We start from the raw sequence: 27576 nt of genomic DNA on the forward strand, positions 1-27576 counted from the left end.
TGTTCATAGAGCATTTGCCATTGCCTTCTCCTTAGACTAAGAGAGTTTGAATTGCTTAATGTCTCAAAGGCCTCTTCCACACAGATGAATAAAATCCACATTAAACGGGATTATATGGCAGTGTGGACCCAGATAATCCAATTCAAATAAAATATTGTGGATTATCTGCCTTGATAGTCTGAGTTATTTGGCTCTGTGGAAGGGCCCTTAGGCTCTCAGAACCCCAGACTACTACACTATGTTTTTCCCATAGCCAAGTGCAACGCTATTTTGTGTTCCCTTTCTGTTTGCCTCATTAAGAAACAAACATGGGATCACGTGTCCTGTTATTTGCAGTTGGTAGTGTTTTTTTGTTAGTTTGTTTTTCACAAAAAGATTAGAGCCTATCATATTTATTTACCATTGCATGCTAGAAGAAATCACTGTAACTGGAAGCTATTGTTCCGTCTGTTAAAACATATTACTTTAAAATCCTGACAAAAACAAAGCTGCAGGTGTAGAAAGTGAATTACATTGTTGAGCAATGAAATAGTAGCAATGGGTTTTTTTCTTCTTCAGAAAATGGACAAGCTCTAGGAGAAAGTTTAAGTGAATTCAGTACAACCAAGGGGGGAAAAAAAACAACCAATATACAATCCAGATTAATCTTCCATAGACTTGGAATCTTAGCTGGTTTAAATTATATTGGTTCAGACTAATCTCTTGTTACAACTACACCACATTAAAGCATTATATATTTATCTTCCTGTAACTTTCTGAAAGAAAGTGAAGACCTAACACGATTATTCTGGAGGAGCATAACTATACCCTTAAACTATATAATGTAATAAGTTTCTGTTCCCAGTTTTTCATCTTTTCAAATAAGCCACAGGCCTTTCCAGACAGCAAAAATGCAAGAGGAATTGGGATTTTAAATCCAACATTCTCTCGAGATCTGAATACCTCAGGCTACTCTGTTTTGTTTAGCCCAGGTTTTAGGGCTATGTAGAAGGGCCCACAGTTTGCAGTTAGCACTAATCAATATTGGCCTTGCAGTGAATTGCTTTCCATCCTTTCATATAAATCATCCTGGGTAACATGGTGTAGTGGACATCGACTCTGGAGTCCCATTCCCCATTTGGCCATGGGAACCCACTTGGTCACCTTGGGTGAGTAACACATATTTCTCTTCAATATATAATAGTACTTTTTAATAGTTTAGGCAATTGATACCATTATTGTGTCCCACATTTTGGGTAACAATTTGTTTAAGCATGAATGTTTTTTTTCTTAAAAAAAAACATGTGTGTGCTGTTATTTGGTGAATCAAGCCCCAAAGGTATTGTGATAAAGATGTTACATCAACAATACATACATAAAAACATGAGAAGTACAGAATGTGACAGATTTCCAATGTTTGGGTTCATTTGCTCTGTATGAATAAAACACCATTGGGGCTTCATTAGATGTATTTGTCTTCAACATCTGCTTTCCCTCTTAGCGTCTTCCAGCTAAATCCGAGCCAGGGAATCCTTTCCTGCCCCTGATGGTTTCGTATAGTTCAAACATGACTATCATATAAAAATATCTGAAAGACTCTTCAGACTGGACTGCACTTTTTCATTTTTACTTTGAGAGTCGGGGTCAAGCCATTTTAAATTACTTTGGATTGAAACCAGAGTGATCCTTCCTTGAATGGAAAGCTTTCTCTTTAAGGAAAAAATTAACATTGGGCATAGGATCCCTGCTAAAAGAAGCAAGAAAATTTTCATCTGCTCAGCACATTCTTCCAAAACTGTTCAAGAAGATCTCTGAACAGTCTGATGATGCTTCTCAGGGGACTAGAGAGATTGAGAGGGGGGAATCATATATAGTTCTCACCTCTACTGATATCATCCCATTTCTGTGAGTTCATCTTGCAGAAAAGAAAGATCCAATCCAGAGATGGAAAAGTAAGGTGAGGGTTACAGCGAGGGCAAAGTAAGAGTCAGTCCCCAAATTTCTAGCATTGCAGTAATGGAGAATTTTAGGGGCAATGTTCTTATTTTGTTCCTCTCCCAGCTATTAGGGCTGTGTATGAAAAATGGCCTCCAGCTGATCCAACCAGCCGCCACAGGCTCCACCACCATTTTTTCCCAGCTGCAACAGACCATGTGGCTGCTTAAAACAACTGTTTTCTTTTTCTTTCCTGTGAGCCCTGCCTTTTGAACCAATCAAACCAGAAGGAAGCCATGATGTGTATTTTTCTGTTGCGAGCAGGCTTCTGGAAGAGACAGATTGGTGATCTAAATTCTCAGTGCTGCTCACAGCTCTGCATGGATTGGCTTGCTTTTTGACTCAAATACTATAGTAATAAATAAACACTTTACTTTCTACACACTTGCTTTTCATCCAGGTCTTATTGAAGAATATAAGGAGAAAGGATCTCAGAAAGGAGGGTTTCTTAAGACTGATGCCCTAAAAATGATGGAAAGGTAAGCCTCGTAAGTTCCCCATTGCCACTGATGCACCAGATCCTCTCAGCTCCTTCGATTGCTGGATCGAAAAACAGATTTCAATCCTCCCAAATCTGGGAAGCTCCCAAAAAACAGAAAGAGAGGGCCACAAATTTGGGACACTGAAAATGGATCGTGATTTAGTCAAATTGCACACCCCTACCAGCTATACCACAGATGGCAAAATTATTTGTTTCATTTTTTGATTGCCCCAACACAGAGTTTTATTGGTAAGAGACATTCAAAAAAAGGTTACCGTGCCTCCTCCTGTACAGTATTAAGAAGTGTTAGCTATGGTGCCATTGTGATTGTGTCTGAGAGATCTCTTCCAGTATTATCCTTCACTGCCACTGCTGCCCAGTAGCTGTTTGGCACATCCAGTCTGGCTCCTCAGCAAAAGCCTGACAGACATGGGATGCAGCAACACTGTTGCCATCAACATAGCCTCTTGCCTTACATGAGCATGAAATCTCACCATAACGGAAAGGTAGTGCCGTGGTGGGATATATATCTACATCTGTATCTATGTTACAACAACTGCCTATAAGGGAAAAATATGAAATACACAAAAAAATCATTCAAAATACTCAGAAGCTGTTTATTATTCTCTTCTCTTCTTTCTTGAAGCATTTTCCAACTATTGGCTCCAGGCCAAAACCCTTGCAGAGGAAGTGGAGTCATCATTCATTAAAAACATATGCAAAGCTCTGATAGATCATGTCAAGGAATGCTTAATATAACCAACTTTGACATTTAACAAAGAGCCTTTGACCCCTGTTATAAATATTTAGGAATTAAGACAGTCACAAAAATCTGTATTTTATGCTTCAGAACATTCAAAGCTAAAGGGTATTTCCATTCCTTCTCTGTCTGTGCAGCTTGCTCTCTTTAGTCTGAACATTCAGTTCCAGCTCTGTTTTTAATTATAATATGGCTATCCAATGCAGCCGATTTCTGTAATAACCAGATTTGTTAGTGGATGAATATTATATTGTATCAATATTTACTATTCTGTTAAATTAAGATTGTGTTGTTATAGAACATTACGTTATTATAGTTCATTAAGATAACAGTATAGAACAAGAATCTATTTGAAATATGAATTTACTATTGTGAGAAGATATACTAACCATAATTAGAATGCATAAAATCACTTCCCTAATCTATGATCATATCGGATTATCTGAAATTCCAAAATCCATAATATTCCAAAATCCAATTTTTCCACAAGTGGCTGATATAGTGAAACCTTTCTTTACTGAAGGCTCAATATACCCAAATTTTGTATCATGTACACAATGATTTTTTAGAAATACCTTCAGGCTATGTGTTTAAAGTGAAACATAAATGAATTTCATGTTAAGACTTGAATACCATCTCTGAAATATCTTATTATTTATATTCAACTATTCCAAAATCTGGGGTGGATTTGGTGTATGTGGGGAAAGAGAGTTACTTTCTTGGACTACAACTCCCAGAATCCTTTAACCCCTTGGCCAGTGCCCTTGCTAAATGAGGGTCCCAAAGGTAACATTTTGAAGCTCTGACCCGTATTGTTTCATTTCTGATCTTAAAAGTAGTCTCTTGAATTTGCTTCCAACCAGGAAGGTCCAGAAATCAGACTGAGGTTGATTGATCTCTGGACAATACAATTTCCAGTCAACATTTTTGATTATCGGTAGTTTAATAATAATAAAAAAAGATTGGCCACTGCTTCCTCTGAAATCAGCTCCTTGTATCTCTCCCTAGATCCATGTGTATAGGTCATCCTAGTGCATGGCTCATGGGAAGCCAAGCCATGTTCCCCTGATGTTGTGCCTAGAGTTCAGCAATCATCACACACACATACCCTTCAGTATTTTGCACTTGGCTCTGGTTTGTAGAGTTTCTAGATGACAACATAGATTCCTATATGGTATGTTCAGCATTATTCCTTACCACACGTCAGAATGGTAGTGGTTCTTGTGGGTAAGCTTAGATCAATTGCAGACACACAAGTTTATGAGTAGTAAGTAGACTCAGAGGGAAGGCTTTCACTGAATTTCTGCCACCTTCCTGCAAAACACATCAACAGTGGCAGAGTAATTCAGTAACCCGCTGCTTAATCCAGTAAGAATGAGATCTGATATAGTCATACTCTGTGGTTGTTAATGTCAGAGTTATATCAACAACCCCAGGGCTGTCGGCTTTATTTATTTAAAAGAAGAAGAAGAATCTGGTGATAGCAACAATTATGTTAGATTAACCTTGGCATTACTCCAGTAGGAAAGGAATATTGCCAGCCAAACATTGTTCCAAATATAATATATCTGTTACTGTTCCTGAGTTTCTATTTATTATGTTTGGAACACTAAGCTGTACTTAATTGCATGAACAGAATGCCAGTGTATCATGCCAACTAGGTTTCTCATGATCTTGTGTTTTGCTGTGAGGGGAAAAAGCCTCCTTCTATCTTTGCTTGCGCTTTCAGCACAACTGTCTTTGATCTTGTAGTTTCATGTGTTTCCCATTTCCTCCTTTTTCATCTGGGCCAATTAATGCAATTATGAAATTGTAATCTTTCATCTTCTCTCTATATTTCCCACTCCCAAACAATATCATGTTTTGTCATACATGACAGCAACATAGCACCTCTTGCTTCCAGATTTGTGACATTGCTGACCATCTGGCAGTTGATGATCTAAATACACTCATGTTAGTCCTAATGAGAGAAGACCATTTTAATAAAGGGTAAATCAACATTTATGTAAATCTCAATGATTAAATTGCAACTAGTAGTTGGATTAGGTCCATGTCTTTTAACTCCAGCTATTTACATCAAGGTACTCTTGTCTGTACATGAGAACTTCAACACATTAGTTGGAATGACAAAGGGGAGTATTACCCTACTAGTTCTGTTGGACCTTTGAACTATTTTTGATACCATTATCCACAGTATCTTTATGGACTGCCTAACTAGAATGGGTTTGAGAACACCATGTTATGAGAGGTCTGATCCTATATGAATGCTCCGTTTTCCTGACTCCTTTGGTCTGTGGAGCACTGTAAGAGTTTGGGGAAATCCTGCCCTTGGAATAAAGAAAACATACTCACTTAAGCAAAGGGGAAGAGACACAAGCCATATTGACGATGAATATCAGCTGGGTGATTGTGAAGGTGTGCATGAAGAGTAGAGCTGCAGGAAGATAAAAATAATGAACACTGAGAAGCAGGGAAAGAGAGAGATCAGATGCCTTTGGATCTGATTGTAATATGATGGCAGTAAAAGACTAATTGTGAGTACCTTATCAGCATGCCTGCTTCTGCTTGAAGATTGTTTTTCTGCATTAAATCTATCCACAGCAGAGGAACAGCTTTAAATCATGCATGCCATATCTCAGGCTGTTCCTATTCCCATGCAGGAGAAAACACTTCCACAGGAACCTCGACATTTCACCTTGTTTCTTCTGCAAGTTGGAGATGCCACCCAGAAATTTGGGCTACAGTGTTACCAAAATGGAAATAGTATGCAGCTTTACATACATTCCTCAGGGAAGGTGTGGAATGCTTGGAAGGTGCTTTGAGATGGCTTGAGGAGATAGGCAAAGGCAAGCAAACTAGCCAGTTATCTAGACAAGATGGAAATACTTTTCTGATATTGATTAAGGAACCCCTTGTAACTTCTGGTACTTCTGCACTTCTTGCTGAGTGAGAAAACTCAAGTGACATCTGCAGTTAGGGGTGTCTCAAATTAACTTTTAGACACTTTAAATGCAGTCATGCAACAATATCAAGATACTATTTGATACAATCAATCCAGCAACAAAAGACATTGTTGGATCTAGAACATGGCCATGTAGCCCCAAAAAACCTACAACAACCCAACAAAATACATTATTTGTGAAGTAAAATAAGAATACTCTTAACTGATGAAAACAGGATAGAAATCAGGAAACATATCAACTTTTCTCCAATGTCCTCTTTTTAGACAGTTTTGGTGAGGCCATCAAAAAGAACAAAGAGACAACAAAGCTGGTTTCCTGGGATGGGCACTCCATAATGTCAGTAAAACACGTGAAAAAAAACATGCCCCTTGTATCTGCAGACAGTGCTCAGTAGGCATTAGATGTTAGAGAAGGATTTTGGAAGTTGTGAAAAGAGGGGGATTGCAAAGACAGTGTATTTCCATTGTGTTTTTCAAAGCTAATGGAGACATATGAAACCTTTCAACAATTATAAGAAGTAGATAGCATACCTTCTTTCAAAATAGTAGGCTATGAGATCATGCCATGAAATATTATTAAACTGCAGATTGACATTTACTTAAACTTGTAGGCATAATTTAGTACACACTCAACAACTTAGCTAGCTCTGATTTCACTCCTTATTAAAATTTAACATGATTGACAGTTCAGCCTTTGCCAACTCTAACTTCATTTCAGTACTTTCATTGTTACATAGATTTTCTTTCCCAAACCAGACCAGAAAAGAGCTGGCCAGCTGATCATTTGCATTTAAAATGTGGTGGAAGTTCCTCATTTGTTGGTAATGAATACAGACACAAATTCTTAAACTATATATTTGATTATGGTATTTATACTATATATGTGTGTATATATATATTTTAAAAAGGTTTTAGGCAAACTCATGAACTATTTTTCATGATTTCATTTTTCCTTGCTCTTGGTTTTTTAATATTAGTTTGGCTTATTGGGGTTGGAAAATGTTTCTCCTCTCCCATTAATTCAGATTTCAACTGTTTTCCATGAGACTTGTCACCTGTCTGTGAAACCTGACACTGTGTTCATTGAATCTGTAATATTTCACAAGCAATATTTCCCTTGAGAGTATTAGTGGATCCCACTAATGGTTAGAATCTGCTCATACTCAGAGCTTGATAAATATGATGATATAATGGAAAGATTGGCCTCAATGAAACCATACTGTGTTGATCAATGTCTCTGGAGCCCTTAGACCCTGAAGTACAGATTTTCACAGTGGCAGTTTGACCATTTCCATGAACATGGATGTGCTCATGCTATGAATTGTGTTGTTGTTATTCACATTAAAGTTGATTCTAAGTAATGGCATCCTACAATAGGATTTTCTTGACAAGTTTTTTGAGAAATCTTTCCATTGCCCTCTTCTAAGGCTAAGAGTGTGTGATTTGCCAAAGATCATAGAGTGGGAGATTTGAAACTTTTCGATATCCACGGGATTTGGGGTGCTCACATCCCATACTATACAATAGCATTGTAAAATTGTGTCCCTTATACAAAATGGCAAACACAAGGTTTCTCCTGGTTCCACAAAATAAATTATATATTTCCTAGTACACTTGCACATTTGTGTAATGCAAACTAATCATAGCTTGGAAAAAATATTTTAGTAAGTTTATGAAATGAAGTAGTTTTCCAAGCTCTCAAAGCAGTAGTAAATTTACCAACAAAGAACCCTTAGAAGTTGTTCTCCAGCTGCAGCAGTGCACACATGGTGGGCAAACTGAAATCGAGCTGTAGAACATGCTTGTTAACTTTTTTCAAACTCTACAATTTTCCCATCTACGTAAATGCTCTTTCCGGTACTTAAGCAACTGTTAGTCATTTTCTATTCAGCTGACTTTAATTTTTGTCCACATTCTTCTTCAACCAACAAAGTACAAATACTAATTCCAGAAATGTTTGCTGTGCTTTATTGACTTTAATAAGAGGTTTTGAAATATTCTTTTCTGGTAAATGGGCACATGCTTATCTTCACATGATCCACATGTTGGATTGTTCTCTGTTCATTCAGAATGCCTCTGTTCCTAGCAGAATCCCTCGCCAGCCATTGTGCTCATCCTGCTACAACTCTAAGACTATATAACTTGCCGGGGGGGGGGGGGGGGAGGGGGTTGTGATCTCTGCAAGAGGATTCTAAATCCATCAACTACAATATAAGTCACATATTTCTTTAGGATGAAGCCACCACAGTACTGTACTGCAACAGTGTAGTGCAGAGGCTCTCTCCCACAGGCTATATGGTTTTGTGCCAAGTAGAATGAGGGGAAATTAGAGGAAATATTTATTATGGATCCAATGCTTCATCACATTAATGTTAAGGCAGGCCTTCCCTTAAATATATTCCTGGCCTTGTTTCCCAATTAAGATCAGGAACAAGGAAATTATAAATTTAAGAAGTTTTATTACTGCAGTAGAAAATTAACAGGTGACTTCTGGAACCGCCAGGTGTATCACAAAGAAAATGGTAGCTATACAGGGTACAGAAAATTACACAGAAACACACTAATACTTCTGTCCTAGCCCCACCTCTCAACTCCTCCCAGTTCCACTTCTGTTCTTGCCCCTCCCAGTTGCCACACCCTGCATAGACAAGATTCATCAGACTGAGTCCTATTGTTTATTCAGAATTTGCAACTGTTTTATCTTTATCTGGCTATTTCCCAGGCCAAATTTAGCCTTGACTTGAATGATTTCTGAATGTCCTTTTGTTTGTAGAGCTAACTGCTCACTCCTAACTTTTCCTTCCTCCCTTCTTCTGACATGTTGCCTAAACCAACAGCAATCTATTTCAAAATGGCAATTAGTACAGATTTTATTCTCTAACAATTAATAACAATTCTGTTATTCCAGTCAGCTCTCTTCATTACCCCTCCCTCCCCATCCATTTTATTCCATTTCACTGGCAATTGCAGGCAAAAATGGAAGGTGAATGGAGTGCCTTGCAGGACTTCCTACTTCCCCCATCACATGGGGGCATCAGGACAAAGTGGCGACGCAAGTTGACTTTCCACCCATTACATGAGTGAAAGGCACCAGAAATGTGAGTAGCTTCATTGGAGCTAACCAAAAGTCATGTACCTTCCCATCCTTGGTGAGGAAGTGTAATGTGATGCTTCTTTGCTACTTCAGGCATGAATGGGGCTGGGCCAAGCCAGTGTCATGTGATGGTGTTCAGCAGGCCCCATCCCCAAAGAGTAGTAAGGGGCCAAAAGCCCTAAGTGTGATAAGGTGGTGACTTCTGAAAGTTTTGAAACATTGAATTCTACTGAGGAATGTCAAACATAAAAGCATGGTTTCACAAATTACAGTGTTTGAATTATTTGAGCATTAGGCTCCTAAACAGCATGATTGGGGTTGTTACTTGGGCCATATGGTGTGCAACATAGTTTTTTTTTCTCTTTCAATGCAGTCCCAACACCCAACATAACTTACCTCCAGCTCCTTCTCCAAAGCTGCTGTTTGGCATGAGATAGAAGCAGTCGTTGGCACTGATCATGACTTCCAGTTGAGACAAATAGAATATTTGTGAGGGCTGCAGAGGACAGGGTTAAAATCTCTATATACCCTGAGTCAGCTTCTCCATGATAAAAAGAAGCTTGCAGTTTTAGCAGTTTGTCTTGGCAAAGATACTGAGCAGTGAATTGTGAGCTACTGGTCAAATCTTGCTGCTACTTTGCACTTATTAGGTACTGAAGCACTGAAATATTGTCCGTGAAGCCCTTTGAATATGCCAAATCATTGCCCTGTATGAATGCAGACTATTCCTAAACTAATTTGATTTCACCAGCTCATTAAAAAATTTCCTTGTTACTTTCATTTCACAATGAAAACAGTTTATAATTCAATGGAAGCAATGTCATGGAAGAAAAGTATCTTCTTATGCTATCTAAATATACAGTGCATACCTGTTCTTTTGTCAACAGGTCATTTGGCACTCGGCTACACCAGCCGGGTCAAGCTGCGTCTATTTCCGTTTGCCCTGCCCCAAAGAAGATTCTATTTGCACAGCCTAATTCTGTTTGATGGGATTTTAAAAAGAGATTTTTAAATATGAAATGACCTAAGGCACAACATCAGATTCTCCTACACTTTGTAGTTGCACAGGTTTTTTAGTGTCAAAATTATCACATGGTAACTGCCATAGTGAGTGCCCACTGAAGTCAATGGAACACATATGCAAATCTTGTTGACACAGTGGGTGTACCTCAGATGGAACAAACATCGCATGATACTGATTTTATAATAAAAATAAATTGATATGTTGAACTATGCCAGAAATACTTTGCATCTTTGCAAAAGGATTTTTTTAATTTTCTGTTTGGCATTCCAAAAAATAGTATCCTCTTTATCCAACCATCTAGTAGTTCCTTGGGTGTCCGGTATGTATAGAAAACACCTAAAATTGCAATTTTTCATGATTTTATTTCACTTAAAAACACCTCCATACAGTTTAAGTAATGCAGCAATTAGTTTTAAAACAACCCTCCATGCTGATACCTCTCCTCAAGCCAAAGCAGCACCCTGAAAGAATCAAAGACATTCCAAGTATCATCTTCAGAATAGTTCAGTACCTGGGTAGAAATTGGCCTTGTATCCACTAGAGTTGCTCACCCCTGCCCTATAACAACTGAGGAATAATTGCACAAGCCTTGGGCAAAGGAATAAACTTCAAAGTTGCCATTTGACAAAAATGCAATTTTCCAAGGGTAAAGCACCATTTTTGAACCCATCCTAATGCCAAGAAGTCAGTTTGACATTCTGGTATCTGCATCATATGCTCTGCTAACATCAGGGGTGCTGCTCCACATCAAGGAAACATGTGTCCTCAGATCTCTGGCTGTATCGTTGACTGTCATTTAAAACTATCCCACAATTTACTCAAATGGATCCAGGTGCTCTGAGATAATCCTGTTTTTTCAAGGAACAGCATTTTAAAGGTGTCTCTACGGATAGAAACAAGAGTTTCCCAGTGCTCTGCAAATTCAAATGCAGAATGACCTGTACACTTAAAATACATCGAACCTATTGCCCACACTCTCTTTCTTTATATATATTCTGGCCAGATCTTTTTAGTGTCAAGATTATTATGATGATTGTTGTTATTACAACTACTAGTGCTATTTATAACAAAATCTGTGTAGTATACAATAATAAAACAATTTGACTAGCAGCCCAGCAAAATTTGTGCATTCTGAGGTTTTTTTAAAAGAAGGATTTGTTTTATTTTGTTTTTATGTTTCCTGCCTTCCAGAATGAGACCCAACATGCCTTTAATAGAGGGAAAATAAATAATTTGTTGGTGTGTGCCTTCAAGTTGTTCCTGACTTATGGCGACTGTAAGATGAACCTATCATGGGGTTTTCCCAGCACAATTTGTTCAGAGGTTTGCCTTTTACAGATATAAAAACTAAAACAATGCAATGATATAATATATAGATTGCATTTTTAAAACATCAAGTTTGATTAGGCATAAGATAATATCATTTCTTTATTTTCAATGAAATTGAAGGATGGATAGCTGGAATTTATTTATTTATTTATTTATTTATTTCTGCTACTTATACCCCGCCCTTCTCACCCCCGAGGGGGGACTCAGGGCGGCTTACAAAAAGAAAGCACAATTCGATGCCCTTATCCAAATACATACATATATAAAACGATTACCATAATTAAACAATTAACAGATTAAAAACATTAATATATAACACAATAGCACAACAATAAACAGTCTCATGGTCAGTGTTTCGAGTTCCATAGGTCCAATAGGTTTCGTCATTATTTGCCCATCATTATGGTCTTTCTTTTTAGCTGCCAGAGTTTCCAAAAGCCTGGTCCCACATCCAGGTTTTCAGCTTTTTCCTGAATGAGAGAAGGGAAGTCGCTGATCTGATCTCCCCGGGGAGTGAGTTCCACAGGTGGGGGGCCACTACCGAGAAGGCCCTGCTCCTTGTCCCCGCCAGTCTCACTTGTGATAAAGGGAATTGACTTTGTTAATGCAGTAAAGGAAGTAATCTCAACATATCTTAAAGGGAGTCTTCATAAATGTATATATAGATGGTATGTGACTTCTTCACACTTAACAAGATTTATGATTTATGAAATGATAGATGTTAGAGATGTCAAACCGTGATTGTGGATTATTTAAATATGTTTGGCCATGACTGAGACTTCCAAAATAAATAATGAAATACAGAACTGATTTGTCACCTAAAATTGTACCATTAAAATGCTGATCATTTGGACATTTTAGATTAAATCACATGTTTATTATTTCTGGAAAACAAGTTATTACTTGTGGATGGAAATATGTCCTTTCCCATTCTATCCTAAATTCATGCAGTGAACTAGTGTTGCATAATATAAATGAGCCTCAGAAGAACATAGACAATTTGTAGGAAGCTGAGTTAATTTAGTAAACTGGAAAAAGATACATTTCTATGTAGTTTTTTTTATAATTCCACAGTTTTTTTGATGATATGTTTGCATGCATTTTTTAAAATGCTGATCTTAAAAAATAAGGCTCTCTGTTGCAGATATTTTTAATTTTTCCCCTGAATTGATGTATTCCAAGCATCTATGACTCAATGCAATAACAAAATACATGTTTCTGGAACAATAGGCTAATAATATATGTTCTCTACATAGCTGAATTATTTTTCCATATGCACTATAAAATCCAAACAGTCTTCTATGTTCTCACTCAAATCCAATTTCTGAAAGGTTCACAATTTACATATCCTCATAACAAAAACTGTTTTGTGTAATGTTTTTGTGTGGTCCTGCTTGTTCCAACTTGTAATCTAAACACAGTTCCTTCTCACTTCAGGCTAAACAATTTCAATGAAATGGCTTCTGGGGGGCAAATTTTACCAGTCTTTGAAACATATTTTTAGTAAAGAGAGGTGACATTAAGAAACAATACATATACCAAAGCCTGTCATACAGTGTAAAACAAACACAGATTGAAACCAGTCAGTCCATAACTCAAGCAAAATAACATTTCAATTGTAAGCGATATTAAAACTCATGAATCAAATGCCTGACTGTCTAACAGGGGAAACATTTCAATGAATCATTGAAAACCCCTATCAATGATCAAGGGCTCTGCTGCTGAAATTACAACCTGGCATTTATGAATAAAGAAAGAAAGAAAGAACAGTTCCTACAAATTTTCAGCTAAGTTGCACCTGCTTTTTTGGAGTCTGGATTTTGCCTCAGGGCTCAACAAGATACTCATAGCAACTCAAAATAATTGCACACTGTGTGTAAATCAGAAACTGCCTTGAAATTGCACCCCAGGCTCTGTATGCTTTGTCAGGTGACGCCAAAAGGTATTTTCCTTTTTGTCTCCAATAGAAAAGTATCTAAGGCTTATGCTCACTTACAGCACATGTGAATCTCACTGAGCACAATGGGACCTATGCTGAGTAAACAAGCAGAGGCTGGCAGCGCACAGAGCAAATGCATATTTAAAGATTGAGCTGGTTCTGCAGAGCATGGATCACTTGGTTGTGTCAAAGTCCTTAAATGGATTTGCTCACAGTGCAGTTAGGGTGAAAGTGGGCACAGAATCTGTTACATTACACATACCCATACTTTAAAGTAATCCTAAGATTGAAGGATAATCCAGTCATGTTTAGTTTAAAGGCAGAGACCCATAATTGTTTTGTTTTCTGTATGTGAATTTTTCAAATTGTGCACATTTCTTCAATATTTTGAATAGGAAGAGCTTGAAATTTAAAGAATTCACATACAGAAGAAAATGGCACTGGCATATTTTTCCATTCCTGGAAGAAAAAGGAAGAGCTCCATAGATGCCAATGAAAAGCTGATTGATCAGAAACACAGGACACATGGTAACCATCTTTTCTACCATGATGCCATGCATTTCTTGTCTGCAAATATGGTCTAAATCCTACTATTGGTCCAAACTGAATCAATGGAACTTACATGAGAGTTAATTTACAATAGACTCATTGAAGTAATGGGATTTATCCAAAGAACTAACCATGCAATAATACAATGTTGGGTTTAGTTGAGACTAAGCAACAAGACTGCTGTTTTTCGTGTCCTCCTTTGCATTTTTGTATATCTATTTCCAACAGTAAGTTTCTAAATGTGTTGCAGGAATGAAGTCAAAGAGACTCCCATGGAATGGACCTGGCATGTAGCAGTACTTGTGCACAAAAATTGTCTGATGCATCCCATTATGAACAACTCAAATTTCTTTTACAGAAATTTCTACCATCTGTACATTATGTATACTTCAACCCAAGAAAGTGAAGCCCGAAAAACATACTTTTTAAACTAACAGCTCAGAATCCTTCAACCAATATGCTTAACACATACATCACATAGGATGAACATACAGTGCATACATCAGCTGTGGTATTCAGCCAGAGAAATAAGTTTATGTAGGAAGGAACTAGATCTTGAGAAGAATGTTAATTACAGGGGCAGTACATAAAAGAGATCAATCCTGCTTTCCAGAAATGCAGTAACTATGGAGGAAAATCCACTAGTTCTAGGGTGAGGTCCTCCTCACATCTGTACTAGAATGTACATAAAATTGGCACTAAAGCCAGGAGCAGAGTGTAATGCTAGGGAAGGAAGTTCAGCACACACCTGTGCTGGCTTAAGGCCTCCCTGAGCTGGCTGTAAGCAGGACTGGGAGAGTAGGATGGAGACATAATTAGGCACAAAGAAAGGGAGCCCTTCAATAAAGTCTACACATCTGCGCAGTCTGCAAAACCTTTTCACACGCAGACTAAAATAGATATTACATCTCAATGGTGTTGCTTTTGTCTACATCAGATTCTCTCCCACATACAAATTGGTTGTGTGCCAAATGAGGTGAGGGGTGAGGAGGGATGAGAGGAAATATTTATTATGGATTCAATGACTCCTAAAAGTTTTGGAACATTGAATTTTACTAAGGAAGGTTAAACATACAAGCATGGTATCACAAAAGACAGAATTTTGATGGTTTGGCATGAGGCTCCAAAACAGCATGATATCTCAACTCATTAGGAACATGCTGATGTGCTCTGAGGCTGCAGTTTGTAAGTATTTCTAATTAACCAATATATATCTTCTCTTCAGTAGCATGTACATGGGCCTAGGACAAACACTACTAGAATTTTTTCCAACATTCTTATTCCTAGTACAGTAGATAGTAACTTCCTAATTTATTATGTTGTTTCCCAGGACAAAAGACAATAATTTCAAGACAGATAAAATCTTTTACATTTGAAAAAATGTTGTTTGTTGTGGGGCATGCAGCTATGCTGTGGGGCAAGAGCATATGTGTCAGGTACAATGCTAGAGTCTCCCATGCCAGAAAGTTGAGGAGGTAGAGTGTAAGAGCCTCATTTTATAGGCAAAATTGCCTGGCCAATGCTGCTTTCATTCCTCTACAGCCATAGAGCCTGCCGGCTCCCATCCCACTATGTAGATCTACTTCCAGTGGGGCTCCATGGCACAAACGAAGAGAGAACATTGTAAGCCATCACAACAGCAGCACAGAAGGCTTTTGTGTTGCATAAGGAAAAATGGGGAAGCCCGGTAGGGGATGCTTCCCCTCATAGGATGGGGTAAGGGGGAAGCCAGTTGATGCGGGGCATGGGGCATTGGGTTCTCCATACCAGTCCATGCTGGATTCACCACGATCTGTGGTTAATCCAATACTTAATGTGCTGAGATCCTAAATATGCCAAGCAGCTACTGGGCAGCAGGAGTAGTGGGACTCGACACTGGTATAGGACATCTTTGAGATAATAGCAGTAGTATTTTAGATAACACTTGTTAGTACTATGTTAAATGGAAGCACAGTAACTCACCTTTTGAACATTACCATGAAAAACCTATGATGAGACAATCTTAAATGAGATAGTTCCAAAAAATGACACTCCCAGGTCAGAAATCACTCAACAAGCTACTCAATAAAAGAGGACAATTATAGGCAGCACTGTAGCTAATCATGCAGCTGGACTCAAGCTAAAAAAGTTTCATGACACAATGCACTTTGATGCGTAATGCACATCTGTCACAATTTAAATAAATAAATCGGCCACAATGACATTTTTGTTACGTACTTACAAAACAGCAGCCATCTACTGGACATGAACCTTAGGAGCTGAAAGGGTGGGTGACAAAAGATTAATTAGGAATGTCTCTAGCCAGCTTGGTCAGTTGGAGAGTATGTATTTCTGTTATATTGTTTCTTAAAACAGTAACAAATAAATACTTGAAGTAATTCTGTTATATATACTCTGGTTTCTCTTCAGATCGTATAAATCTTTCACCTTTTATATGCAAGGCCTTTCATGTTGGAACAAAAAGTGTCTATTTTTGCCTATTCCTCTCTGGATAAGTCTGTTAAACAAAATACTGCTCATGTTCTGACAGTTTGGAATTATTGATACTGACAGAAAAAGATGTAAAAACCAGAGGCAATTCTAGAGCTGAAGCCAAAGAAGAGTCTGTAGAACCAGCAGAAACACGCAATGTGCACTTGAGATTTACTACTGTTGATTTTGGAATTAATAACTAGGAAATACAAATAACTATATCTGACTCTCTTTGCTCTATATGTTTATGATGCAGTTGTGGTCTCTTTTAGATTTTGAAGCCTTTATTTTTTAAAAGCAAAGTATAGAAAAAACATAGGCTGAAATCCTGTCTTGAAACATATGCATCAAGCATATAGCTATGTCTCTATAGCTCATGTCTCCTTGTAGTGTCCCCTCAAACCTAGCTTTTATGAGGATCTAGCAGGAAAAGACCAATATAAAGAGAAAGATTAGGAAAGCAGGGAAGGAAGGTGAAATGGCTGTATAAACACAGGTCTTGTTTACATGAACCCGAAAAGCCGGATTCATCCTGTATTGATAAGTATCATGGGGTTTTCAGCTGACTTTGCTTTGCTTTTCACAAAGTTGGGGGATATTCCTGAGTTTGCTGGAAACTTTGGAGTATGCTGGGGCTGCATGATCAGGTCTGATTCAGCCTGATCTACTGTCCAGACTGAACACCAGTGCCATCACCTTTTCCTTGTCATGGTCACCTCTGCTATGAACCCTATCTTTTAATGTTGGGATGGAGTGGAGAGACAATGCTACTCACACAAGAGCCAGCTCCCTCGTTTCTGATCAGCCCCTTGAAGGATGAGGTCTCATTGATGAACCCCATGCTCTCCTGCTCAATCCATGGGGGTGGTCATCATTCTAGGCTCAACCCCATGTGAAACAGAGAGGTGGAGAACACTGGTTGGAAAAAAATGATGAAAAGTAGAAATATTCAGGTTAGTGAAAGTGTTATCCCATGTCTGTGATAGTTACCTCTGCTTGGCAAGATCTATGAAATTAAGGTGATGTGGTTCTGTTACATGTGGAGACATATAATATTAACAGGTACCAAATAAAGACTGCTAACTGTACAAGATCAATTGAGTATGGCAGACATGTCTGCCTAGGATAGTACAGGGACCCCAGTATCATCTCTTTGCTTTCTGCCTGAAGAAATTTACTTCTTGTTATTGGACAAGTATTTTTAAAACCCCTATTATTCAAAATAATAGTCTCTAAATATTTGCATATATCCCATCTCTCTCTCTCTCTCTCTCTCTCTCGCTCGCTCGCTCTCTCGCTCTCTTGGCAGCAGTAAGAAAGGAGGACAATGTCAAGATGATAAAAACCAATCTTGATTTGTGGTTTTTCACTTTCACAAGGGTTTTTCACTTTCACAAGGGTTGATGGTAGAATGTGAAAATAGGAACACGGGTGAAGTACAGCTGCTCAGTGTTTTGGAAGTGAGAACAAGCATGTCATGCTGAATTAAAAAGCTCCAGCACAACTCTGCCAAATGAATAATGGTTAGTTATTTTACCATGTGTTCAAAACTTGGCTAAAATTAAATTATCTGACCTACAATAACTTATAGCCAAACTCTTAAGACCCAACAGTTGCATAGCAGTCATTAGAAGCTTCCACATATTTTTCCTTGAAAATAGTTAATTTAAAAAAAACAATGAGGACAAAATATTCAAGGGCATATTAGCAGCTCTCCTGCAGGTGTCAGGAACTGAACTGTTGCAACTTACATCCTCATATAGCCAGTAGCCCCTCAACCCAGGACTGACTTCACACTTGCATCCAGATGCTACAGTTACAGACGGTTGGTGGATGAGAGAGCAGACCCACCACAGCACATAACATAGTTTTCCTGAGGTGTTAAAGAGATCAAGAGCCAATTCTAGATCTCAGAAATATCACAGTATACAGACATTTTATCTTCACTGAGTGTCAGCAGAAAGTTGCCTGTGTATTTACCATTTTAAAGGGATGTAAAAGGCAACTGCTTTTGACAGCAGGATAGAGGAAATGAAATATCTGACTTTTTATTACAAGTTGTTAATACACAGAGATTCTTACAACACCCAGTAATTAGAAGACATTCTCTTTCTTTGTTTTAAAAGACTTGGCCTATTATTTCAAATTCTTCATTGCTACTGTATGTCTTCAAATAATTTCCAATTTATGGTGACCCTTAGATGAACTTATCACAGGGTTTTCTCAGAAAAGGCTTGCCTTTATCTCCCTCCAAGGCTGAGAAAGTGTCCCCTGCCCAAGGTCACCTAGTCTCCAGAATTATAGTCCAGTATTCCGATCATTACACCACATTGGCTCTGTTCAAATTCTTCTATTTCAAGTATTTTTAAAACCCCATGCAATATCATAACCAATAGCATTGATTACTAGCACACTGTTTTATTTTGGTACTAGTGTTCATCATTTTATTCAGTGCAGAGACCAGTTGGCTTCTTAAAGAGAGAGAGAGAGAGAGTAATTTGCTTCATATGCAATTATTTAGGGACTATTATTTTGAATGAAAGCTACAAATCCCAACCTGTTTGCATTGTATGCATGTTCTGCCAAGGCAATATCATAAAACATTGCTAGTTACATGGGAAAATTTAAAGTGAGAAACTCATTTGATTTTGGAACAGCATGTGCTGAAAATGTTTTGTTTAATTTAACTAATCTGCCATAAGCCATTCACTTTCACACATCAAAAAAAATTATCTGCAAAAGACCAGAACTGTTGAACTCTCTGACATTGCACTGAGTGTCTGAAAAGAGATTAAACAAAACGTATAAAGGTTCCAAAGCAAATTCAACCTTTTAAGAAACAACAGTAAATGTGGAGATAATATGGCAGACAGTGGAAATGGGCTAGACTGTTCTTAGTGCTATGTGTTGGAGTAAACTTTTGGTATGCTGGCAAATGAATTCTAGGGGATGTTGCACAAAGAGATATTCTGGATCCAGTTGCACAATACTCTCACTTGGGATGTGCAGTAGCAGCCAGGGTTTCGCCATTCACTGATCGTCTGCAGATGTGTACCCAATTGTATTTTGGCTATCCCTAGAAACCAAGGGAGGAAGGAGCAGCGATGCACTGAGACACTGCCACTCATCAGCAGAGGGGCACAACCATTGAATAGAGTCAGATTTTATAAGCGTGAATTTTGTATGAGGCTTTGAGAAATTTTGAAAATGGCTTAAAGAGAATGGAGAAGGGAGTGGAGAATGAAAAAAAAATGGGGACAGATAGTGCTGCCAGGCAGTGGGAGAAAGGATGTGTGCAAAAGGTGGAAAAGATCAGAATGACCTGGTGGAGATGGGACGGTGGAGATGGTGGAGATGGCACAGAAGTTTTGGAAAACAGGATTGTTTTGGAACAGAGATGCCAAATTGAAGGACAGAGTTGAGAGTGGGAATTGAAGGAAAGGGGCAGAGGTTTTATTGTGTGTATATGCATGTTTATTTCAATCTACTCTGGTCAGCTATAAACCCATGATGCAAAACAGTCTAACATGGGACTTTCTTTCATGCACCCCTTGGTATTATTCTGCAGATTAAACTATTGTTTTTTACTCTCCTTGTTTTTAGTGTCTGATTGGAAATAGATATTAGAGGTTTTTGGCACTGAGCCTCAAAACCATGCTCTTAAGCCACCCAGTCACTCCTGCCCACCTAGGGAGAAAGAGGAAGAGGAAGAGGGGGAAAACTCTGGTTCCTAGATGACAGAGATTTGCCAACAAGTTTATCAGCCTTTGCAGAGGCACAAGACCGTTAAAACTTCCTTTATATAGTCTGGAAGACTAAACTACCTGTTCCATCGGAAAGCAATAGTAATATTGGACACATTAGTTGGAGGTACCAGCAACAGCAAGGGTATCACTCTGGGCAGATAAACCAAGAAATCACAACTTGATGCCCCCCCCCCCCCCAATTAGGGTCTTCCTCCAGGGGAAAACAAAGAATGGGCAACTTGGAATTCACTGAACAGACTCAGAAGTGGAGTGGGCAGATCAAAAGACAACCTGGCAAAATGGCACTACTGAAAAGAATTCCACACCTTGTGTGACTGTGGAGCAGTACAGACAACTCCACATCTGTATGCTTGTCCACTATGCCCTGTCTCATGTACAGAGGAAGAATTGTTGGAGGCTACCAACAATGCCATTGCTATTGCCCATTTTTGGTCAAAACATATTTAGCCACCTGAGCACCTTCTATTTTTATCAGTTTTATTTATTTACTTATTTGCTTTATTTCTATACCGCATTTTTCAGCCCAGTCAGGCGACTCAATGCGGTTTTATACTAATTAGTTTTATACTAATGTATGCAATGCTTTTGAGACGAAATAAATAAAAGTTAGAGGTGGGGAGTTAAATAGCAATATAACAGTTGTGAAGTGCCCTGTGACCATACTGATTGGCAGATCAGGGGAACTGTAGCCCAAAATATTGTTTTTCTAAAATCTGATTTAAAAAACATCCTTTTCCATTATATGTTCTGTACTTGGAATTTCCATATTTCTTTCACCATTCATCTCTGCTAGAAACCATTTTATTACTACCTACCTGTACATTGCATACATCCGCTCTCAGTATAATATAATATATATTCATAAAAGTTTGCTATGGTGTATGTCTTCATATGGGTGTAGTGATTTGAGTGTTCATTGTTGACTCTGGGGACCAGGGTTTGAACTCTCATCCAGCCATAGAAACCCATTGGGTGATCTTGGTCATTTGGCCTCAGAGGAAGATAAAGGTAAGCACCACTTTGAACAAATCTTGCCAAGAAAACTCTTCGATAGGTTCGCCTTTGAATTGTCATTATATTAAAAATGACCTGAAGCCACACAACAACAACCACAATGGCAAGCCCCTCTGAACAAATCTTGCCAAGAACACATTAGAATAGTGTTACCATAAGTCACAATTGATGTGAAGGAATATGCCAACAAACATCTTGGCAATTATGCCTTTACTGATTAAAAACAATCCAAAACTGTTTATGGTTGGGAAACATAATTAAGCACAGATATATTATCTTAATGAAAAGGGAAAAGAGAAAAACAAATTGAGGAGCAAATGTAATAGCTTGGCATTGCTCCACCTCTGATAAAGAAGTTACCATGTTATGATGTGAGCAGCATGAGGAACACATAAGGATAATTTTATTGCTATTATTTAAATTCAGTATATTCAAAAGTCCTTAAGTAATTGCCTGTTTAGTGAAGAAATAAATAATTTATTACGGTATTTAAGACTGTAGACTCCTGCCATTATTTTAGATCACTTAAAAATAAACGGAATAACTCCACCCTGAAATACAAGTTCTAACACGAGAAACGAAACAATCCCAAAAAGATCCCCCAAAGGACATTAAACAGAATGCTTATTAAGCCCTTGAAGCCTTCAAGGGACAGCAGCCAGAACCAGCAATCTACCCCTTTTCATAAATAAATGTTATGAGTTAAATGAAAAGTAACTGTGTTTACTTGTTTTCTCAGGATTCCATCACCAAATGCATGATAAATCCATTCTTTATAAGTTGGGTTTATTTTTAAAAGGCTACATGGATTCAGCCACAAAATTAAGAATTGAGGATATTGTGCCTTGGCAAAGGCTGCAGCAAACTGGTGTTTTGACTTCCAACCTTCTCAATAAGTTTCCTGAGAAAGTGGGCGACTGGAGCAACCTATGACATATTTGGGATTCAAACCCCACTCGCTGGAGTGAACTTCTTAAAAAGTTTGAGGAATGTCTCAGCGCCTGAAGATGGCAGGCAGAAGGACCAAACATTTTCATTCTTCAGATCAGACTTGGAAGAGTTACTTTTTGGACTACAACCTACAGAATTCCCCAGACAGTAGGAATGGGAGTTATCATCCAAGATGTTTTCCTAGCTTTGGCTGAAACATGTGAGAAAGCTTGCACTGTTCGTAGGCATCTTCTACTTGGTGGCACCATGAGCCTTCATTGCATATCAGGGTCTATTGTCGTCTCGTCTTTGCTTGCATGCAAGCAAGCAAGCAAAACAACCAACGGACCTTTTCAGGACCAACCATGACAATAATCTCTATCAACATCGAAGGCATGTCAGCCGCCAAAGAACAACTGCTCTATGAGCTGTGCCGAGATAAGAAATGTGACGTGCTGTGTGTCCAAGAAACACACAGGGATGAAAGACAGAAACGACCCAAAGTTCCAGGAATGGTCTTAGTAGCGGAAAGACCACATGCACAGTATGGAAGCGCCGTCTTTGTCAAACCAGGCCTCCAAGTCAGCAGTGCCCACAACATTGAAGAAAACAATATCGAGGTTCTAACAGTAGAGCTCAATAACATCACCATCACCTCTGTGTACAAGCCCCCAAATGAAGAGTTCTGCTTCTCCTCCCCCGAGAACTTTGACAGGCACCAAAGGGCAGTAGTAATTGGTGACTTCAACAGCCATAGCCACGTATGGGGCTATGCCCAAGAGGACAGAAATGGAGAGGCTGTCCTCTCCTGGTCTGAACTGCACAAACTATCTCTCATCCATGATAGCAAGCTCCCACCATCCTACAACAGCGGGAGATGGCACCGAGGTTATAACCCAGACCTCTTATTTGTGAGCGACAGCATCGTACAGCAATGCACCAAATCAGTGGGACCACCAATTCCAAACACACAGAACCGACCAATAATATGCCAACTGTTCCCAACAATAAGGCCTCAAGAAGTTCGATTTAAACGAAGATACAACTTCAGAAAGGCAGATTGGACTAAATTCTCAGACATGTTAGATGACATGATCTCATCAGTCGTGCCAATCCCTGAGGAATACGAGCATTTTATTGAAATAGTGAAAACCTGCTCACGGGCCTCCATACCGAGAGGCTGCAGAACCAACTACCTTTAGGGCATTACTCCTGAAACACCTGTCTTGTTGGAAAACTATTCCAGGCTCCACAACGAAGACCCATTTAGTGAGCAAACCCTTCAGGCAACGCAGAGCATTGTGTCCTCTATCTCTGAAGCCAAGAAAGAACAGTGGATCAAACTGATCACAGAGGTCAACATGGGCAGGAGCAGCCAGAAGGCGTGGAGGCTGCTAAGACGGTTGAGCAATGACCCCTCACAAACTAATACCCATGCCAACATAAAGGCAGATCAGATAGCACACCAACTCTTGAAGAATGGGAAACTCAACTTTGCCACCAAAGTAGGAAAGAAACCAATAGCCAGACAACAAGAGATTGAGAACAACAACCTTCATGAACCCTTTACATCCACTGAATTGGACATGGCACTCAACAAATGTAAGAATGGCAAAGCAGCTGGCTTGGATGATCTACGGATGGAACAAATCAAGAACTTTGGTCCCAAAGCAAGGCACTGGCTGCTGGAGCTGATGAACAACTGCACTGCATCCTGTCAGATCCCCAAAATCTGGAGGAAAGCAGGAGTCATCACCATCTTGAAGCCAGGCAAAGACCGCAATGACCCAAAAAGCTACAGACCAATCTCCCTGTTGTGCCACCTCTACAAAGTTCTGGAGAGACTTATTTTGCATAGAATTATGGAAAAACTAGACCCATGTCTGATCCCACAGCAAGCTGGCTTCAGAAAAGGCAAAAGCTGCACATCGCAAGTGTTGAACCTCACTCAGCACATAGAAGATGGTTTTGAAAGGCAGCAGATCACAGGAGCTGTCTTTATAGACCTGTCAGCAGCCTATGATACTGTGAACCACCGCCTCCTCCTGAGGAAAATGTATAATATCACAAAGGACTACCACCTCACCAGCCTCATAGGAAACCTGCTACAAAACAGAAGCTTCTTTGTTGAGTTCCAGGGTCAGAGAAGCAGATGGCGGAAACAGAAGAACGGCCTGCCTCAGGGGAGCGTGCTTGCCCCATCCATGTTCAACATCTACACAAATGACCAGCCACTGCCAGAAGGGACAGAGAGTTTCATCTACGCTGATGATCGTGCCATTACTGCGCAAGCAGGGAGCTTTGGGATGGTTGAACAGAAGCTCTCTGAAGCTCTAGGTGGTCTTACTGCCTATTACAGGGAAAACCAACTGATCCCCAACCCATCTAAAACACAGACATGTGCCTTTCATCTCAAGAACAGACAAGCATCCCGAGCTCTGAAGATCACCTGGGAAGGAATCCCACTGGAGCATTGCAGCGCACCCAAATATCTGGGAGTCACTCTGGACCGTGCTCTTACCTACAAGAAGCACTGCCTGAACATCAAGCAAAAAGTGGGTGCTAGAAACAATATCATACGAAAGCTGACTGGCACAACCTGGGGATCACAACCAGATACAGTGAAGACATCTGCCCTTGCGCTGTGCTACTCTGCTGCTGAGTATGCATGCCCAGTGTGGAACATATCTCACCACACTAAAGCAGTGGATGTGGCTCTTAATGAGACATGCCGCATTATCACAGGGTGCCTGCGCCCTACACCACTGGAAAAATTACACTGTCTAGCCAGTATTGCACCACCTGACATCCGCCGGGAAGTAGCAGCCAATAGTGAAAGGACCAAGGCAGAGACATCTCCAGCCCATCCCCTGTTTGGGCATCAGCCAGCACGTCAATGACTTAAATCTAGAAATAGTTTTCTAAGATCTACAGAGACACTCACTGGAACACCTCAGCAAGCGAGAGTCCAAAAGTGGCAGTCCCAAACCCAGTACCTCAACCCATGGCTGATACCCAATGAGAGACTCCCCCCTGGGCACACAGAGGACTGGGCGACCTGGAAGGCACTGAACAGATTGCGCTCTGGCACCACAAGATGCAGAGTCAACCTTCAGAAATGGGGCTACAAAGTGGAATCCTCGACATGCGAGTGTGGAGAGGAGCAAACCACTGACTACCTGCTGCAATGCACCCTGAGCCCTGCCACATGCACAAGGGAGGACCTTCTTGCAGCAACACCAGAGGCACTCCAAGTGGCCAGATACTGGTCAAAGGACATTTAATCAACTCTCATACTCACAAATTTTGTTATCTGCTTGTTTGCTTTGCTCTGTTAGAAATGTAATATAATTTGACTGGTTGTTCTGACACGACAAATAAAAAATAGGTCTATTGTCTTTAAGTTTAATGTCTTCTTTGGACAGTAACTGGTTGGTACTTCTAGGGTTAAGATTTTATCTCACAATCCCAAACATTGACAGTTCAAGATGACTTATGAATTTAAGCCATGGCAGGATTCAAGCTTTGATCCTGACAAAAATCACATTTGCAAGTTCAGGTTTTGTGAACTGGATTATGCATAGATTTGATTAATGTAGCATGTTATTTATAGGAATCTCTAGGACCTACAGCATGGCTCTACATCAGATATTGACCCCAGAGTCATCCTAGAGACAACAATTCTCCAGGCATTTGCAGTTCTCCAGCATGATTCTGTGGTCAACATCTAGTGGGAATTTACCAGAGAGATTCTTAGGGCAGTGTTAAGTCCAATAAAAAAATAATTAAAAGCCTCATGAATCTTCCACTTTTGTGGGAGTTCTAACTAAATTTCTTTAGGGTGTTTTGTTTCTTCCAGGACTCTCCCTCCATTGGCATTTGTAGATCTACAGTTGTGTTTGTCTCCTCAAAATGTGAGCCATCTAAAATACCCAGCAATTGTTTTATGAAGCCCTACTCATGCTGGCCCAAAGAGGGTGCTTTTTAAATTCTGCTGAATTACTTTATATTAACATAATAAATTTCCTTCTTGATAAAGAGACTTTATTGCAGATCTGTTCTTTATTAGCATATCTGTAGTCAAATCTAAGACAAAGATTGTGGATAACTGGATTTGTGACCAGTGAACTCAGGCTAATACCAAATAGGTCAGGACAGATAAACTCACCAGGGTGAAGACAAGCCACAGAAGTTTATTCAATTCACCCAGAATGGATGCAAATATACAAAAAGATGCTTTAAAGGTACAAGCATAGCATACAGAGAAACTTGACTTTTATATGCATGAAACCTGACTTTTATATGCATGACAGCCACTCGATGCTTCCACTTCCCTCCCTGATTGGTCAAGAGAGGGGCTGGTCTGGATATGCGCCCTGATTGGCTGAGGGCATTGTAGTCTGGGATTCATCAGCCTGGGATCCCATCAGCTGTTGGGACGTCCACTGGGAGGGAACATCCTTTGCAGATACAAAGGTCAAAGAGATGTTAATGAGTCCTGATTGATTCAACAGTTCACTATCATGAGAAAAAGTTAGTCCATCCACTAACTTTTTCTGTGCTGCACTCTGGCCTTTCCGCCAGCACCTCTGCTGGCCTTGAGATATCATGGAGAAGATTTATGGTGAACTTCCAAGACAGCAGAAATCAGCCCCTGACAACAGAAGCTGCCTGTTTCTGTATATATACACATAATGGATTATGATTACTCTGCTTGGGAACAGCCAGAGGGATTTGCTCAACACCTCGTGCCAAGGAAGTGCCTCAGCAGGGATACAAAAAGGTGATGGTCTTCTGGGATATGCCTTGTTACATTTTATATGAAAAATGGATAGATAGATAGATAGAGAGATAGATATGTATCCAAGTCAGGCAGAAAGTTAAAAGGAATAGATACATTTATTACAGAGTTGAAACAAAGTCTTTGGGGGTGGGGGGGGGGTGAGGTTGCCACTAGTCCATTCCTGATATCCTTATTCTCCACAATCATGGAGGTCCAGAAAAGATTAAGAAATTTAAAAGAAATTATACATTTATTTCTGTGCCCTTATGGCGGGGGCAGGGGGGGGGATATTGTGTTTGATAACATCTGAGTCAGTTAGTTTAATGTTTTAACTTGTTAGAACAACCTCGGTGGCCTGAAGCGTAGGGATATTAACAATCATATGTGATTATTTTGATGCTTATTTATATTAATGTAATTTATGGTTTATGCAATGTGTGGATTTATTCTTATATGTTGGTTGGGTGGGTTGGTGGTTTTGTGTATTATGTAGTTGTC

General features: G+C 39.4%; 1 long non-coding RNA gene across 1 annotated transcript in view; it reads right to left on the minus strand.

Annotated features, from left to right (window-relative positions):
• The window catches only part of LOC132768901 (uncharacterized), a 67137-nt gene that overhangs the window by 9841 nt on the left and 29720 nt on the right, over positions 1 to 27576 (minus strand). The window contains exon 3 of the long non-coding RNA XR_010909181.1: positions 5568 to 5649. This is a non-coding gene — a long non-coding RNA (uncharacterized lncRNA). The remainder of the gene's footprint in view (positions 1 to 5567; positions 5650 to 27576) is intronic.

This window comes from Anolis sagrei, chromosome 2 (assembly GCF_037176765.1).
Source record: "Anolis sagrei isolate rAnoSag1 chromosome 2, rAnoSag1.mat, whole genome shotgun sequence".
Taxonomy (NCBI): Eukaryota; Metazoa; Chordata; class Lepidosauria; order Squamata; family Dactyloidae; genus Anolis; species Anolis sagrei.